This window comes from Mustela nivalis, assembly GCF_964662115.1.
Source record: "Mustela nivalis genome assembly, chromosome: 18".
In the NCBI taxonomy this organism is placed as follows: domain Eukaryota; kingdom Metazoa; phylum Chordata; class Mammalia; order Carnivora; family Mustelidae; genus Mustela; species Mustela nivalis.
The window spans coordinates 26,167,051-26,181,061 of NC_139037.1; the positions used below are offsets into that span (position 1 = coordinate 26,167,051).

The window sequence follows — 14,011 nt, forward strand, 5'->3', positions numbered from 1 at the left end:
CAAGTCCGTGCCCACTCACTGCCCGGGGTGAGTCTCACATTCTTGCACCCGACCTGCTGGAGGGCCGTCCCTGCCCGCGTGGCCCCACCTCCCCGCGGTTCTGGTCTGGCCAAGTCCATGGGCAACGACTCCCTCCGTGTGCCCAGTGGGAAGACTGAGGAAGGGGGGAAGCAGAGAGCTGTCTCCTAAGATGGGAGGAAAGGGTCTGTTGGATAAGACTCCCCAAGAGTCTTATCCAGAGCCGCCCACCCTGAAGCCTGCTTTATCTAGCACCAGAACATTCACTTAAGGGACCTCAGAGAGGCCAACGTATAGTTACGCAAGCAGACGTGAGCTGGGGCTTAGATGTTCCTGCCTCTAAGCCTTTTCCACACACTGGTCCTCCTCTCTGGGATGTCAGCCTTAGGATGTTTCCGATGCCCTGAACCTCGGGCCTCCACACCCCATCCCGCGGCCTCTGCACTCCAGCCCACAGTGCCTGGCCAGACCCCACAAGGTGGGGAGGAGGGGGCAGGGTCTGTCCAGCACAGTGGGAAGGACCCTGGAATCCAAGGAAGGGGATTTAGCAAGTGCTAAATCCATTTAGCAAGTGCTCAGTTTGTGCTGGTGTGGAGCAAAGCACTTTGCACAAACTACCACTCAGTCCCTACCATGAGTCCAGGGAACAAAGGCTATTATGACCCAATTGAAAATGTAAAGTTTAAAGAAAATGAAATTAAAGTCCAGAGAGGTTAGGTGAGGCCCAAGATCACACAGCAAGTAGCCAAGCCAGAACTCAAACCCAAAGCCACCCAACCTCAAAGTCATGCTTTTTGTCATGGTGGTCTCCAAAGTCCTATCCCTTGTCTGGGACTGTCTCCTCATCCTTACCATGTGGTTAACTTGCCAAAGCACTTTCCAAGAAGCAATAGTTCCCAAGTTAGAGAAATAATGCAGGCCCTGTTGGGTCTTATGTATTAGCATGTCAAAGGCTCTGATAAGTCCTGCAAAAAGAAAATCCACAGAGCTTGGTTGGGCTTAGTTTCCCAGCCCACTGTGATGGCACATCCTTTTTAGCATGGGCACCTGTTATCAACAGGAGAAGCGAGCTCTTTGCTGGCCACACAAGATAAGAAACCCGTCAGCACCCTCCCTCCCAGGCTCCAGCCCCTCCCTTTCCCTCAGAGGCCATTAGCTATCAGGAGATGGGCTTCGGGAGCCATTTAGACTGTGATGTTCCCCCAGGCAACTCATCATCATCCTTGACACTTCCAGGCGAGAGGTCCCTGGGGAGCCTGGGGTATGTGCAGCCCCATCCCACCTCCCTCCTGAGGGCTGCAGCAGTTCTTGGGGAAAGGGGCACTGCCAGCCCTGTCCCCCGCCGGGCCCTTCCATTAAAGTCCGCTACAGCCAGCTGGGCCCTCAGCCTCTCCTCAAGCAGCTGGGACACTTAGAAGATTGGAATTGAGAGAGAGAGAGGGAGGGAAGGGCAGAGAAAGAGAAAGAGGCAATATGAGCATGCCAGAGCTTTTAGAAGCTGAGAATCAAAGCCTCTTAGAATTCAAGAATGGATTACAGGGACTCGGAACCTAAAAAGAGAGATCAGAAAGGGTCCCAGATCTGGCTGAGGCTGGGTTCGGACTCAGGCGCCAGGGTTTTTCAGGAGCAAGTTCGGGAAACTGGGTGCCAGCCCCATGCCCCTGGCACAGTGTGGGGCCTGCCCTCCCCCGAAGCCTCCCCACAGCCGTCTCCCCAGGAGGCCGCTGAGGCTGGGCTCCAGAGCACCAGGACACACACCAGTCAGCACCTGCCCAGAGAATGCAGATGCCCAGAGCGGGGGTGGTAGGCGCTAGGTGTGCTGGGTCCAGAACTAACTGTAGCCAAGTGGCCCCGGGAACTTTTGGCCAGCCCATCCTCTCTCTGATCCCTGTCCTCATCTGTTTTCTCCATGGGCTGGGCCTCTGGATGCTTCCAGGGAAGACCAGGGCTTATGGCCCAGGTGGCAGCCAGGAGCAAAGAAGGTGCTTGGCCATCTCCTCCTCCTGGCCAGACTCTCTTCCCTCTCAAACCACAGGCAGACCTCAGCTGGCTGGCTGCAGTGTTCCTTCCCCATCTGCGTTCCCACACTGCCCAAGGCCAGGCCTACAAGGTCCGCCCAGTCAGCATCCTGCTGGGGCTGCAGATCAGCTACTCTGGGCCTGGCAGGGCACCTGTCTTTGGAGTATAGCACCCTAGTATTCCCAAGGCCAGCCACAAGCCCTCCCTTTCTTTCTTCCTCCTCCGGGTCCCAGATCCCTGGCTGAGAGGTGCACAGGACACACGACCAGGTGTCCTCCCCCAAGAAAGCTAGAGGCCTGGGAAGGGCAGTGGAGGCCCAGACCAGGATCCCACCAGCTCACTGAGCACCACAGTGTCCTCCATCACTATTCGCACCCCCCCACCCCCGCCCCAGCAGTATGCTCACCCGCTCCAGCAACACAGCTAACATTGATTAAAGCTCTTGGAAAATGCAAGACTGGAGTCTAAGCTCTTGACACAAAGGAACACAGTGATCCTCCCCCAAACCTTAAGAGACATGTGCCCTTATACTCATTTAACAAATAAGGAAACTGAGTCCCCGGAAGGTGGTTCTACCTGCCAGGGACTGCCCAGCCAGCGAGGGGAGGGCACGAGATGCTGCCCCAGGACCTGGCTCCAGAACAGATGCTCTTGGCTTTGTGGCCCTTGGTTCTGTGGCCCGTTTACCCTTAACCTTACCTGACTGTTAGAAAGCCTTCTCTTTCAAACTTGCAGGAAAGGTGTTTGCAGGTGTATCTCCTTGGGGTTCCAAACACCCTTCCTCTGAGGGCCCAGGGGACCCCCCATGCGGGGGATGCAGCCTCCCAACACCCCTCAGAGGCTTATCTGTGTTCATTGAAGGGGCAGCCCAGAGCTAGAGTGTGGCTGAGGAGAGTGGCGTGGAGCCTTTACCCCCAACCACTTCCTCCCTGTGGCTGCTGTCTGACTCCCCCTATGCATAGCCTCTGGGCCTCCAGAGGGTCCCTGCTCCCACCTAGCTCCACCCCCACCCCATCCATCAGCTACCCTAGCAGTGCTGGGGAGAAAGGGGAGATGGGGGAGAGGGATGGAGGGAGAAAAGAAAGAGAGGGGGAAGGGGAGGGAGGTAGGAAGGAGCAGGGGAAGGGGAGGCACAGCAGGGGAGGACCAGGAAGGGGAAAGGGAAGGGGGGGTGGGGGAACAGGGAGGCAGCACCAGGAATGAGAGGGATGGAGGGGAGAAGGGAGGAGGGGAAATTGTACCTGGGCTCCTCCTTTGTGGCATCGAGTGGACCTTGAACCGAGTGAGCAGAGGGCTGCAGTCTGCTGGGCGGGTGGATCGTTTTCTGGGGAGAACTTTGAAGCTGAGCCACCCCAGCCCCTGCCCCCTCGCTGGAGCTTCAGACAAAGCGGGCAGCCACGGAAGAGGCGCGCGGGCTGCGAGCCCCAGCCACCAGCCCGGGAGAAGGGGCGCAGGTGACAGCAACCCCTGGCAACCGTTGCCCTGGCAACCGTTGGCAGCTGCCTGAACGGGACTACGTCACTGCTCGGCTCCGACCCAGCAGAGCAGAGGCGCCCTAACTTGTCCCGGACCCAAGTCTCCTGACTCCAACCCTGGCCGGACCAGGAGGGAGCCGGCAGGAGGAAGCGCAGGGTGGAGGGCGGAGGGTGAGGGTCACGGAGAGCAGCACCGGACACCTGCTTGAGTTTGTCAACGTTGACTTTAAACCAAATCCTTTTGGGACGCGGCGGGGGCCACCCTTGTGACCAGAGATGCCTATTAGCAGCTGCTTTTGCCCCTGGAGGCTGCCAGGCTGTGGCCTTGACCTCTTCCCAGGCTGGACACCCCTCCAACCCTCATCACTGGCTGTCACAAGTGCTGAGCGTGCACCATACTTCTCTAGAAGCCTTCTAGGTTGCCACAGCCCACAAGGAATCTTCCTTCTGAGTTATCCTTAGGGCTGGGGGGTTCCTCCTGGCTTCCTTCCAGAGAGTTCCCTGAGGGCCAAGAGTGGGTCAAACCCACCTTTTTGTGGTGCACACTGAGTACCAGGGTGGAAAAGGGAAGAGAACATAGTCAAAGCTTCTGAAACCCCTTCTATGTGCTCGGTACTACCCTAGGCATTTTGGAGATCTCTTTCTACCACTCTCCAAGGTTAGCTCCATGGAAGCTATCTTCCAGATAAGCAAACAGAGGCTCAGGGAAGTGATGTGACTTGCTCAAGGCCACCCAGCTGGTAGGGAGGGATGGGAACCTCTAACCAAGATCTCTTCTGAGACATGAAGACATCAAGACCAAATGTGGATCTGACACTTGACAAATCCCAGCCCCCACCAAGTGCACATCCAAACTTTATTTGATCGCCTCCAGTGACAGGGAGCTCACTTCCTCCCAAGACAGCACATCACTTTGACCTCTAAAAAGTCCTTCACAGCCACCTAGTGCAAGAGGAAAGAGCATCGAAGACAGGGGGTGGCGTCCATGTGCCAGACAGGGCAGGGAAGAGAACCAGGGGCAGACATGTCTGTCTGGGCCTACGGCTCCAGACCAGCATCAGACCAGGAGACAGGGCGGCGCTGCTCAGGAGGCTAACGGGCTAGGGTCTCGGCCAAGCAGCTATGAACACTTTCCCAGAACAAGTGGGGAACCCCCTTGGCAATCACACTCAAGGGGCCGGAGGGGGCTTTGCGATGGTTTCTGGCAGAGGCCATGGGAAAGGCAGCAAGGGCTTGGGGCCTGGGGGGTGATGCTGTGCCCATGCACCCGCACACCTCCCCTCCTATCCCCAACCCCCACCTGTGGACCAGAGCCAGCGGGGCGGCTTCAGTCAGGAGGCAACTATTGTCTTGCTGCTAGCCCAGAGCTGTGTCCCATTCAGGCACTATTTTTGGCCCCCCGGAGGAAGAGGAAAAGAAAGCAAAGAAAGGAGTTGCTGTTCTCAGTGGAACCTTCTCCCGGAAAGGATTCCAGGGCCTGCTGGGCCAGAGAAGGCAGGCACTGTTGAATCAGAAGCTTCTATGCTTAAAAAGAGCTGGCAGGGAGCTGCAGTTCAGGGGAGCTAGGCACAGATGGGGCACCCCCGGCCTTTACACACATGTGGTACTCACTAACTGCAGGGACTCTCAGAGAAACAGAGGCACAACATCGCAGGTCCCACCCAACGTCGCAGAGCACTGGGAATGACAAAAATACTTATGATAGCTCATAGGTCATGGCTGCCCAGAGCCAAGTCTCTGCCAAAGACATTGACGAGGCTCAGGACACTGCAGACCAGAGCGGAGTGTGGACAAAAATGATGAGGCTCATTTTACCAATCAGACAGCTGAGGCTCAGGAAGCAGCATGACTGCCCAAATAACAAGCTAGCAGCCTCACACCCCACCACCACCACCTGCCCCTGTCTTCCCCCACCCACCAGGCATTCACCAACTCCAGCACACTAGCCTTCTTTCTCTCCTGAGACACACCTCAGGGCCTTTGCCCTTCAACATAGCACATCCTTTCCTGGACCCATTCCCTGAATCATTTCTTCTTAGTCCTTATTTTGAGTATCACCTCCCCCAAGAAGCCATCCATGATTACCCAGCCAAAATTATCCTCCCCAACATCACACTCTTCCACGCCACCTTATCTTCTTAATTTTACAGCACTTAACGCTGTCTGAGATGCCCCTTCAGTTTGCTTACTTGTTTTCCATTTCTCAACACTTACTGTCTGGTTCACCACTTGAATCTCCTGTACTAGTGTTATCCTTGGTCCACAGTAGATGCTGCATGACTGCTGGTTAAGTACAAGAATGGATGAGACAGAGCTGGGATTCTAAGCCAGGTCAGGCTGGCTCCGAGCCAATTCCTGATGCTATACTTCTGTTCCAAAAATGCCACTGGGACAGGGGTTCCAGGATCAAGCCATCCTGACTCCCCAGCCTCTCACTGGCTCGGGGGCATAAACATCTCTGCCAAGTGCTTGGTCAGAGAGGGAGTCCCAAGACTGTGCACAGCTTGAGAATAGGGATAGGACCTAAAATGCCAGCCTTGCATTTCCTCCAATACACAGCTGCCTGGTAAAGGCTCTGAAAAGTCCTGCAGTGAAGAAGCCTGGGAGCCCAAGCCTTTCCTAAATCACTAAGATCACAAACAGACTTTCAAAGTTGCTAGATTAGGTGATGTCTGAGATTCCATCTGAATTTGTGATCACTGAACCTTGGGTTTCTCTGGACTCAAAGGCAGTTACTACCCCAGGTCCCTTGACAGCCTATTCCTATGGCCCAGGGCTAAGAAGGGACCCAGGAAGGAATTTGCCATGAAGGTGGCCAATGCTAAACTTCCATCTGGACTCCTGTGGCCTCCCCCAAGGTGGGGCAGGGAGGGGAAACTGTACCTTTCTGTGGCCAGGGAAGATCCTGGGGTCTAGGACCCTGGCGGTGGGCAAATCCCAACAGCCAGCATGCAGAGACTTACAAGGCAGCAGGGAAGCAGGGAAGGAAACCACGTGGGAGCACAGATCCTATGAAGTGCACCTAGTGTCCCATAATGTGTGTGCCTGCCCACTCTATAAGGGGGGCACTAGTGTGCCCATTTCACAGCTGAGAAAACTGAGGCTCAGCCATGGGAGAAGCTGTTTGCCCACAGCTACACGGTTAGTAACTGGACCCCAATCCAGTTCCATACACTCCTTTGCCTGCACTGTACCCTCTGCTCTGCATGGACCCCCTGCCTGGGACTCTCCAGGACACAGAACAGAAACGTCACTAACTCTAGGGGATTGGATACGCAGCTCCACGAGGCTGTGCTGCACCCAAAACCTCACAGCCCAGGAACAGGGGCTGGGTCCCTTCATCCCTACACCCATGGGGTCTGCGAACACTTCTACCCTTCCTGGACAGAAGTTACTGAGGCTCCCAGCTCTGTGGGAGACAGAATCCGAGAGCAGGAGCTGAGGTGGGGACCCCCGGATGCGCTAGCACTTGCTGCAGTGTCTCTGCGCGGGAGCACCGGCTGTCCTCCCAACAATAGCTAGTGATGGGCACTGCTCCCCGGCCTGCCCCACCCCCATGCCTGGCCAGGCACCAGGACCTGGGAATCCCTGGCTCCCAGCCTGGAGAGAGGACCCCACCCATCTCATCTGGGCTGTATGCCTAGGTAGCAGAGCCCGAGAGAGGGTGGCAGGTGCGACCACAGACGCAGGATAAATACAGCTTTAAGGAAACTGGGTGAGGACTCCTTCCGAGCCTGCCCGCTGTCCACAGCTCTCTCGTGAGGCCCTGTCACATGCAGGTGTGTGGGAGGGGGAAGCGCCACGGGGTCAGGAACACCCCTACCCAGGTAACGTGCCCATTGGATAGGGAGAGCAAGGGGCAGCATCAGCTCCCTGATGACTTGGGGGGGGCGTGTCCCCTTCTGGATCCTCCCTCCACCCTCCAGACTCACTCCTGCCCCATCCCTGTTTGTCTTCCACCCAGTCCACCAGCTGATTGGGAGGCCAGCGGGAGCCTCCCAAGGATGCCACTGGATGGCGCTACTGGTGGGAGTCTGGGCAGTGACAGGCAAGGCTCTGGAGTGCCACCTGCCCCCAGACATGGCCAGTGGGCTGGCTAGTTAGGAACTTCATGCCTGGGGACGATGTGGGACTTGGGCACCTCTCCCACTCAGGGCCAGAAAAGCATGGGGCTGGAAGGAGCCGTAAAGAACCCCACCTGCTGCTCCAGTTCCCTCTACAATTCCCTGCAGAACTTAAACACTTGCAGGGATGGGAAGCTCACTACCTCAAGTGGAAGCAGCCATCTGTGGTGCCAGGGGCAAGTGTCCAGGCCTGTGTTCAGGCCCCCACCGACCACCGACTGTCCAGGGAACGTGAGACCTACTTCCCCATCTGTGAAATGTAGATAAGGATTCAAATCTCCAGGGGCCAGCAGTACTCAAGACTGGATAAGGGTCTTCACAGGCAGTGAAGCTCTATGTACCAGAAGGGGTGGGTGTTTCTGAGTCTCCCCAAGGATTTGGCACTTGGCCAGATGGTGGCACAGCCAGAGGAGCAGTAGGCAGAGGGCACCAGGCCAAACATGACTCAGTTGCTCCCACTAACCCCTGGGGTTCAGCCCTCACATTTGTCACCATGAAGACAGGTGGGTCTAGGCAGTTGTCCCCCCTGCCACAGGGTCAGAGACCTAAGGAGCTAACCATAGAGCACCCCCCCACCCACCACCGAGAGCTATACTTGTCCAGGGACCCAGAGGGGGCCTGCCACCTGTGCAGGTGAGGGGCCGAAAAGCCAAGGAAACAGCCCAGCAAAGGAATAACCGTAGAGTGCTGCCCAAGGAAACAGGCCCAACTTGGACTCAGGTTCCAGGACAATGGCCAAGCGGTCAGGCCTGAGGTCAGAGAGCAGAGCAGGAGGCAGTCCCATTCTTGAAGAACACCATGCCAGCAGACCAAGATCCCATTGGATGGGAGTGTCCAAGGGCCCTCACAGGCTCTGGGGGCCTGGTGACTTTCCAATGACATCATGGGAGCACAAGGCTGGATAAGCTCACTGTTGCTTCCTGAGATCTTGGTGGTGGCCCAGATCAGTGGCAATCACAATATCACTTACAGTGTGCCAAGCATGACACTCAGCACTTAAAATACAGTGGCTCACTTCACCTTCTCAAGGGACCATTATCAGCCTCATTTTAAAGACGAGGGAAACAAGGCACAGAGAGGCCAATATACCTGTCCAAGTTCACACAGTAGATGGAACCGAGACAGAACCAGACAGCCCCAGAGCCACCATGTTGGGTTGTCTCTCCCAGGGGCACAGCTGAGCTGCGCGATGGAGGAGCGAAGTTCTGGGACAGCTCCACGTGGGGTTCTACTGCCCATGGGGGCTCCAGGGGGGCCGCCGTCTCAGCTCATCCCCCACAGGCCTCAGAGAGAGATTAGAAACTGAGATGTCTTCGTCCCCATTTTACAGCATAAGTAATGAGGCTTTGAGAGACTGAGCTGCTTATTCAAGGTTGCTTTTCCAGGATTTGAACCTAGTTCCAACTCGGCCACCACATGACCTTGAAGACAACTCTTCTGCCCGGGTTTAGGGAAGACCTCTCAAAGCGGCTCAGTGAGCTGAGTACACGCTTCCCACCCCGGGGGCGGCTCCAGACCCATCCCAGCAACCACCCTGCCCAGGGATGGGACTCTTGGCTCTGTGTATCGTAGGGACACTGAGGTCCAGGTAGGTCACAACCTTGGGCCCCTGTGGCCCCCTGCTTACCCCTGTAGGCCTTGAAAGACAAGGCTGGGGCTTCTGGGAGGTGTAAGGCAGAGGCCTGAGGACAGGGCAGAGACACCTGAGAAGTGGCCTGAGAGTCTCTCCTTGTTGCTTATCTGGAGTTCATCGAAGCAGCCCCCTTTAGGGGGAAGCCGGGCTGGAGCCATTAGCTGCAGATTGGCCAGCCTTGCAAGGACCGGGCACAGGGCCGGCTCCCACAGAAAGGTCCCTGCCCTCCACCCCAGGCCACCTCCCTATAGCCTAGAGCCCATTCCACTGATGCCTAGAAGCTCTGCCCGCTTCTCAGGGGCTCAGCCTTTATCTCTGCCTGCCTGGGAACAGCCACGCACACCACAAACTGTCTGAGCCTGAGCCTGCGGCCGCTCAGGAACCCAACACCCAGCCCACCAACCTTCCCACCAGGTCCTGCCAGAGCCCAGGGGGCCCCAGCTCTCCCCAAGGGGCAGGCAGGATGAAGCCCCACCCCCAAGCCTGGGTTGTTGCTAGTTGTCCCTGGGCCTCAGTGCCCCCTCCTGTCCGATGGAGGAGATCTTAGGATAAAAGCGGACACAGCCCAGTAATCCCTCCTTCACGCATCAGTGGGGACACTATTGTTACCCACTTTTTCCAGATGAGGACCCTGAGGGAGACGCCCCAGGTCACATCACCAGAGAGGAATAAAGCCAGGACTCTCCCCAGGCAGATAGGTCTCCGTCTCTCCGTCTCTCCGTCTCTCCGTGGGACCCACAGCAGAGCGCTGGCTCGGCAGGGGCGGGGCTGGGCTCTCTGGCACCCAGCGTGGAGCCCAGCCTGGCCCAGGAGCCCTGTCCCAACTGAGGAGGCCAGGGCAGCACAGTGGGCAAGATCGCAGACTCTGGAGCCCCAAAGACAAGTAGTTCCTCGTGGGTAAGACTCCCGTGCCTCAGTGTCCTCGTCTCTCAAGGGGACAGTCGGAGCACCAACCTGGCAGGAACAAAGGTGTGTGCAAAGCACAGAGCCCAGCGCCCAGCGGGGACTCCAGGAGGGAGCTCCATGATGTTCTAGCTCAGGCCAAGCCCCCCGGAACCAGGGAGAGTTTGGGACCTCAGGGGCCCCGGGTGGGTGCCTTGGCCCACCTGTTCTGACCCCGGTGGGGGTCAGAAATTGTGTGTCCCAATTAGCCCCTCTCCCCAGCAGCCCAGGTCTGACCCCAGAATCTGCGCGACTCCCCGAGTGCCTCAAGGATCTCCCGGTGAGGCATGAGGACCTGACCGGTAGAGGGTAAGCCCAGGGACCTTGAGGCCCAGCCAGCCCCTCCCCGGGGTCTGAGAGGCCCCTTTGTGGCAGCCTGGCCCCACTCCCCACTTGCCATCTGCCTGGTCCCTGGGCTCCTGCTTCCCTGACTGCTGGGTTTGCTCACGTGATGCCCCCATCTGCTGGGAATCAGAAGGCAGGGTCTGGGGGTGCCATGTCCTCCCCCTACAGCCATGGCCCTGACTCTTCACCCCTGCCCTGCAGGAGCCCACCTGTGCCTGCATCCCTGGAAGGGGCCCCACACCTGCCCCCCACCCCCTACCCCTACCCATGCTCGAAGCTCTGCTAAGGACCAAGGGACCTGTGGCCTGGCTCAGCCAGAACACGGAGCGTGGTCCACGTGACCCCCTTCAAGGCTTGCCTGCCTCCCCCTCCCATCTTTGTCATACCCGCCCTGCTAGGAAGGCGATGGCCACAGCACACAGACTCTGCCTCTCTCAGCCGCCCTCCCTTCAGCTGGGGGCCCCCTCCCTCTCTGTCCCCACAGCCAGGAAGCTGCCTTCCAAGCACAAGCGAGCGGTGGACCCAACAGCCTGGACTTCGGGCAGCCAGGCCATCCCACCTCACAGCCTTACCCTCCCCATCCTGTTGGGGTCATAGCCAGGGCACCCAGCACCGCCCCCGCCAGCACCCATCTGACCAGGCTGCTGGTCACAGTGCCATCCCCTGCCTGCAGTGCACAGGGAGACCTGCTGGCTTGGCACTCCAGGCCCCAGAAAGTGACCCGTGGCAGGTCTCCTGTGCCATCACCTGCTCCATCTCCCAGCAACCATCGTCCCCAGCCTTTTCCATGCAATGGTCTCTGCCCAAAACGCCTCCCACCCCAAACTCATATATGCACTTCAGTCAACCCCTTTACCCCTCCCCCCAGGTCTCCAAGCCCAGCCGGGTCCTCCTCCCAGCTCAGAAAGCTCTCTACCCCTCCGCGAGCAATATTCTGCCACTCCTCAATCCCAGACCCTCACCATCTCGTTTATCTGTGTCCCTGACGAGCCAGGCTGACCAGCCCCTGTCCAGGGGCCCAGGACACTGAAGCCAGCACCCGCAGTGCACGCAGGCTGCCTAGCACAGCCTCTCCCCCACAGACCGTGCCCGGACTGGTGTCCTTCACACGCGGACACCCTTGAAGCTGAGCCCCAGGACCACAGGCAGAGCAAGCTATCATCACCTCTACATACCCATTCAGCAGCTGGGACAACTGAGACCCAGAGAGAAAGAGACAAGGCAAGGTGCTGTGACTGAGGAGGATCTGTATCCCAGATCCCCCAGGTCCCTGCCACAAAGGGGATTAGGTCTGGCCCCCAAAGCAGCCCAATCTCTAGACACTGGCAAGGAAGTCTCCATGGGACCCTGGCCTGGGCTCTGGGGAACCAACTCAGCAGCTGTTGGCTCTCACTGACAGGGAAGGCTTTTTCCCCCTCAGTCTCCAGCCCCAAGAAAGCCCCTCTGCCATCAAGGTGCCCACAGGAAGGGCGCGGGGGCTTGGCCCTGAGTTCGGGTCACCCATGAGTTCTCAGACGCCTTAACTGTCTCATTCATTGCCCCCACCCCCAGGATACCAGGTACACAGTAGGCACTCAATAAAAGCTTGCATGAGTAACTTCTTTGGTGCTCTGGAGCCACAAAGACTCTTCCGACCCACCCTACCAGGCAGGATGGGAGTTGGGGTGAAGGGGTGAGAGGTTCCTATCTGAATATAAGCACCCCCAACCCTCCTCAGTAAAATGAGCTCCAGTCCCTCCCGTGGGGCCACGGAAGACCCCAGCTCAGCCCGGCAGGAAGGAGGTTGGTTGGGGAAGAGGAGGGAATGGGAACCAGTAGATCCCCACCCCGCCCACCCCACCGCGCCCCCTGCCCCCAGCCGCTGTTACAGGGCAGGTGCTGCGGGTGCCTGGAGAGGAATTCCTATCAGTGCCACACACATGGGAGCGCCAGGGTCTGGTGGTTTGCGGGTCGGAGGCTCCAGCCGCAAAGTCTGCTTCCCCATCTACCTTCCCCTACTTCCCGAGACCCTCTCTCAGACCCCATGGCCGGGGGCACTGTGGCCTGTGTGGTGAGGAGTCAGACTGCCCCTGGTTCACTTGGACACCCCCGGACCCCGCCCTGGGCACCTGTGGACAAAGCCTTTTCTCCCCAAGGCTGCACCCTGGACCTTTATCCCTAGACTTGAGACATGACCTGGGAGCCTCAGTTCCCCTATCTGCAGTGGGAGCAGGAGTGGGGACTTATCTCACAGACCAGAGAGCAGACCATAGCTTGCTGGACCTAGTGACTGTACCACCCTGAGCCTCAGTTTCCCTAGCTAACAAATAACAAGAGGCCCCGAGAGATTTCATCCTGTGGGGCCCCGTCCCCTTCTGAGACACCTCCCTGCCCATCCCGGCCAACCCTGCAGACCGCTCAGAGCATAGTTCATCTGGGCTGGCTGCCACCAAGAGACCTCCCAATTCCCTGTTACACCACCACACTGCCCTCCGCCCCACACACCGCATCCCTCCTCCTTCCCGCTGTCACACCCTTGATCTGGTACCCGGTGCTGATGGCAGGTCCTGTGTGGAGACAGGCAGCAGGAACGCCTTTCACGATTCACCTCAGAGGCTTAACCCACCCGCCAGGGTCCGGCTGCCCCCAGTGGGCGAGCTGGTGAGCGTGGGAGGTTCCTGGCTCCTCTCTTGCGGCAGAGCAAGGCGAGCAGGGAGCCGCGGAGGTGGTGTTTGCGGGGGGGACGCCCCCCTCCTGCCCCAGTCGGGCTCCTCCCTCTTCCCTAGCTTGGCTTGGATGACGGGACCATATAGTGAGTCACAGATTTCTCGAGGGAGGCGGGAGGGGGCAGGGCCGAGAGAGCTCTGGCCGTGACCCTGGGGGATGCCCGTGACTCAGCGCTGGGCAAGGGGGCACCTCATCCTCACCACCCATCCAGGCAGACAGGTGCCCAGCGTGGACAGACAGCCCCGCTGCGGATAACTCTGCCTCCCGCCCTCCATCTGTCGCTTCCCCCACCCCCTGGGGCTCTTCCCCCCAAAGTTCCCGCAGAGAAGCCAAGGTTGCCATGGCAACCGGCCCCTCAGATACTGTGCTCCCCCCCTCCAAGGCGCAGGCGACAACTGCCCCTTCCTGAAGGAGAGTCCAGAGACTCCAGCCTCCTTGGCAGCCGACAGAAGCCGGCACTGACCGGCAGAGCGGAAAGCACTTGGGGGAGGGCAGGGGTGTCAGGTGGCTTGGCAAGTGGTCAGTCAGGCCACCTGACCTCGAGCCCTCCTTGATCCCCAGTTGTCATAGCAAAGGGACATATTCCAATGCTCCCCAAGTTTCAATATTCCAATACTCCCATTCCAGATTCTGAGACCCCAGGGGTACATCTGCTGGGCCAACGGGGAAACTGAGGCCCAGGTAAAGAAATATTCCTGGTGGTTTCCAAAAGCCCAAAAAGAAAAATTGGGGAACGGGCTCATCCCTTC

General features: G+C 58.3%; 1 protein-coding gene across 7 annotated transcripts in view; it reads right to left on the bottom strand.

Moving 5' to 3' along the window:
* The window catches only part of ADGRG1 (adhesion G protein-coupled receptor G1), a 37,881-nt gene that overhangs the window by 17,202 nt on the left and 6,668 nt on the right, over window positions 1-14,011 (bottom strand). Inside the window, exons 1-2 of one of the 7 annotated variants that reach the window (XM_082712413.1) lie at window positions 13,084-13,534; window positions 3,279-3,536 (exon numbers count right to left, since the gene is read on the bottom strand). The exons of 1 other annotated variant lie outside the window; for it this stretch is intronic. The gene's annotated coding sequence lies outside the window, so the exon portion shown is untranslated. Of the gene's footprint in view, window positions 1-2,736; window positions 2,993-3,278; window positions 3,537-10,942; window positions 11,033-13,040; window positions 13,535-14,011 lie in introns of those variants that run through there. 5 more of the 7 variants (XM_082712414.1, XM_082712411.1, XM_082712415.1 and 2 more) reach the window with 5 other exon arrangements.